Below are 4,582 nucleotides of genomic sequence, written 5' to 3'. Positions count from 1 at the left end.
ATTCTTTGATTGAAAGAAGTCTCTTGAACTCTAGATGCCTGCCATGTAGTCTGCAAATAAAAAGAATTGTAAAGAAAACTGAGAACTCCTATTTCTCCTGGTAGAAACCCATCCCTCTTCCTGCACAAGAGTAGGCTGCAGGAAGTTCTGGTTGGACCAGAACTATGGTCAAAAGCAGTTCTGAGTCTGTGGAAAAGCTGGAACATTACTAGTTGACATCTCAAAGTGATGCTGTAGTGAGTCCTGTATTGCCACAGTTTAGTCAGACTTGTATCCTAATGACTTAAAAGTTTAACTTTGACTACAAAGGACAATGAGGGGATCTTCCAATATAATTTTCAATTATATTGAATTGTTTTACCAGTCACTATCCTAAACACTTTATGTGCCTGGAAATACAGGTTATTTGGTGAAATCTAATCTCACTGGAAAGCTTTGATGCTCTGTACCAAATTAAAACTAATTTAACTGAACTATCTATGCTGCACATTCATATTAAGCAATTACATTAAATGGAAGCACTGCAAATATGTTAATCGCTTTCATTAAAAAACCGATTTCCTTAATTATTTTCTAAGCAAATATTCTTTACCAAGCTGTTTAAGTATTTGCAACACTCAAATTCAATAGGTGATTGGGATGTCAATTTATATTAAATACATATTTTTTAAAATCTATTTTGCATTGCAAGTTTTAAAATGTATTTAATCCAGAATTGAATATGATTTTAGAAGACTATTTTCATTTGACTAATATTAGAAATTTTATTGGGTCAAAAGAAAATTTCTCATTTTTAATCCTTAAATACCTAAGGCTTCTGAGGACACCCACTTTCTCTCTCTCAAAAAGAAAAGTCTCTCTCTCTTCCTGGTCTCATCACTGATGTTAACTGGGGTTCAGACCTCCATGGTTTAAACCTGGCTAAGCACTAAGGTAGCCCTTCAAGTTCATGGGGAGGGAAGGCTTTGGAGATTTATAGGTCTCATTACCTCCACAGTTTTTCAGTGCTTGTGTGACTAACTTCGGTGAAATGTCTTGATTTTCTTCAACAGAGAGGATGGTGGGTTCATGAAATATAACACAAAACATTTCCTGTGTGCTCTAAGCTTAAAAGTCAGAGTACTACTAGTGGTTCAGGATTTTTAATATAAAACTATTTGCTATGGTTATTGCTGAATGCTGTTTCACACACCTAAATATGAGATATGTTATACTTCAAAAACATGGATTTGGAGTCACATGGAAGAAAAGAAGGTTAATGAGAAGAATTACTTTAAATATATTTAAGGTCTTACTCTTACACTCCAAAACACTCTGCCCTCCACTTCTTCTCCACAAGGGTCAATTAAAAAATAATAATAAATTATTTGTACATTGCATTTCTTATATGTTATTTTTTCAAAATTTTTATTATTTGTGTTTAGTTTTATTTTAAACAGATTTATTGAAGTATAATTGACACACCCTAAATTGCACTAATTTAATAGATTTTGACATATACACACACCCATGAAGCTGACACTACAATCAAGATAATGAGCCTGTGACCCCTCAGTTTCCTCTTGCCTCTCGTAATCGCTCACATTTGATCTTTCCTACCAACTTCCTCTTTATGTATGTAGTATATACTCATTTTGTCTGGCTCCTTCTATTCAGAGTAAATATTTTGAGATTTATCCATGTTGTAGCATGTTATCAATAGTTTATGTTTTTATTGTTGAGTGGTATTTCATTGTCTGTAAATACCACAGTTTGTTTAACCATTCATTCATTGATGGATACTTGAGTTGTTGCCAGTTTTTCACCATTCCAAATAAAGCTGATGTGAACATTCATTTAGAAGTCTTTATGTGGACATGAATTTTAGTTTCCTTTGTGTAATACTTAGGAATGCAACAGTTGAAACATACGGTAGAAATATATCAAATTAAAGAAACTGGCAAAATGTTTCCCAAAGTGCCAATGCTATTTTACATTCCAACCAACAGTATGTGAGAATTCCAGTTGCTCCATATCCTCTCCAATACTTGCGTTGTGTTTTTTTCCCCCTATTTAGACATTCTAATATATGTTTAATGGTAGCTCATTGTGGTTTTAATAGGCATTTCTCCAGTGACCAAAGATGTTTAGCATTTTTCAGGCATTTTTTTGTTATTCGTAAATATTGTTTGGTGAAGTATTTATTCAGAGGTTTTGCCCTTGATTTCAATTATTCTCTAACTGAGATGTGGGAGTTTTTCATATATTCTGCTGTATAAATCCTTCATCAGATATGTGATATTCAAAATTTTTCCAGTCTGTGGTTTGTAGTTTAATTTTCTTAACGATGTCTTTTGATGAGCAGGAATTTATAATTTTGATAAAGTACAATTAAAAGTAGTACTTTGTTTTACGGATCATCCTTTTATCATATCTAAGGTAACGTTTCCTTATCCAAGTTCAAGAAAGCATTTCCTTTTTTTTTCTAGAAGCTTTAAAATTGTTGGTTTTACATTTAGGTATACCATTTTGAGTTAATTTTTGCATATTGTGCAAGTTATGGATCAACGGTCATTTTAAGCATGTGATTATTTAATTGTTCCAGCACCATTTGTTGAAAAGACTCCTTTCTCCACTGAATTGTCTTAATACCTTTGTTAAAAACCAGTTGTCCATATATGTGTGGGTCTATTTCTAGACTATCTGTTTTTATTCCATTCATCTATTTGTCTGTCTTGATACTAATATAACCTGTCTTCAATACTATAGTTTTCTAATAAATCTAAAAATCATTAAGTGTGCGCCCTCTGGCTTTGTTCTAATTTTTCAAAGGTATTTAAATATTCTAATTCCATTACACTTTCAAGTGAATTTTAGAATCAGTTTATCAACTTCTACAAAAAATGTTTTGATTAGAATTGTATTAACATTTTATTAGAATTGTATTTACAATTTATTAGAATTGTATTGACATTTTACCAATGTTGAGTCTTCTGACCCATAAACAAAGATATATCTCTCTATTTAAGTCTTTAATTTCTCACAGCAATGTTTTATAATGTACATATCTTTCACATATTTTTCAGGTTTATCCCTATTTCATATTTTTTGATGCTATTAAAGGGGTATTTTTTTTAAAGGGGTATTTTTTAAAATTTCAACTTCCAGTTATTCCTTGCTAGTATATATAAATATACTTGGTTAGTGTTTATTGATCAGGTATTCTGCAATATTGCTAAATTCTTTTATAATTTTTAGTAGCTTTCTGGTACATTCTATCATATTTTATATGTAGAAGATAATTTCATCTGCAATTGAAGTAATTTTAATTATCCCTTTCTTTTGTGGATGCCTTTTATTTCTTTTTCTTGCCTCACTGCCCTGGATAATGTTGGACAAAAATAATGAAAGTTCAAGTCCAAAGGCCTTGTCTTCTCCTGACCATAAGGGAAGACATTGTCTTTGACCGTCAAGGATGATGTTAGTTGTCGGTTTTTTATAGATGCCCTTTATTAGGTTGAGGAAATTTTCTTCCATTCTTAGTTGTCAGAGTGTTTTTGTCAGAAGCAAGTGTTGGATTTTGTCATTTGCTTTTTTGTGACTATATTCATGGGATCATATAATAATGTTAATATGGCAAATTACACTTGGTTTTTAGGAGTTAGTCTGACCTTGCATTCTTTTGATAAACACCACTTTGTTATGATGGATTGTCTTTTTTTTTAAGATTTATTTGTTTATTTTGGGGAGCAGGGGCAGAGGGAGAGGGAAAGAGAATCCTGAGCAAACTCCCTGCTGAATGCAGAGCCCGATGCAGGCCTTGATCTCATGACCCTGAGATCATGACCTGAGCCGGAATTAAGAGTTGAGCGCTTAACTGACTGAGCCACCCAGGCACCCCATGATGGATTATCCTTTTTATGCATTGTTAGATTTGATTTCATAAAATTTTGTTTAGAATTTCACAACTCTGTTCAGGAAGGATATTCATTTTCTTATATATTAGGGTACTCCAGAGAAACAAAACGAATAGGATGTGTACATTTATATGTATAGAGAGATTTATTTTAAGGAATTGGCTCAATGTTTGGAACAAACAGCACTTAAATCTGGAACAAACAGCCTTAAAATTTGTGTGGAACCAGAAAAGGCCCCAAATCACCAAGGAATTGTTGAAAAGGAAAAACAAAGCTGGAGGCATCACGTTGCCGGATTTTGAGCCATACTACGAAGCTGTGACCACAAAGACAGCATGGTACTGGCACAAAAACAGACACATAGACCAATGGAACAGAATAGAGAACCCAGAAATGGACCCTCGGCTCTTTGGGCAACTAATCTTTGACAAAGCAGGAAAAAACATCCGGTGGAAACAAGACAGTCTCTTCAATAAATGGTTCTGGGAAAATTGGACAGCTATATGCAAATGAATGAAACTTGACCACTCTCTCACACCATACACAAAGATAAACTCCAAATGGATGAAAGACCTCAATGTGAGATGGGAATCCATCAAAATACTAGAGGAGAACATAGGCTGCAACCTTTTTGACATCGGCCACAGCAACTTTTTTCATGACACATCTCCAAAGGCAAGAGAAAC

This window comes from Ursus americanus, chromosome 4 (assembly GCF_024610735.1).
Source record: "Ursus americanus isolate L20-20 chromosome 4, mUrsAme1.1.p, whole genome shotgun sequence".
NCBI classification, from domain to species: domain Eukaryota; kingdom Metazoa; phylum Chordata; class Mammalia; order Carnivora; family Ursidae; genus Ursus; species Ursus americanus.
Note: the sequence above shows the minus strand (reverse complement) of the source record.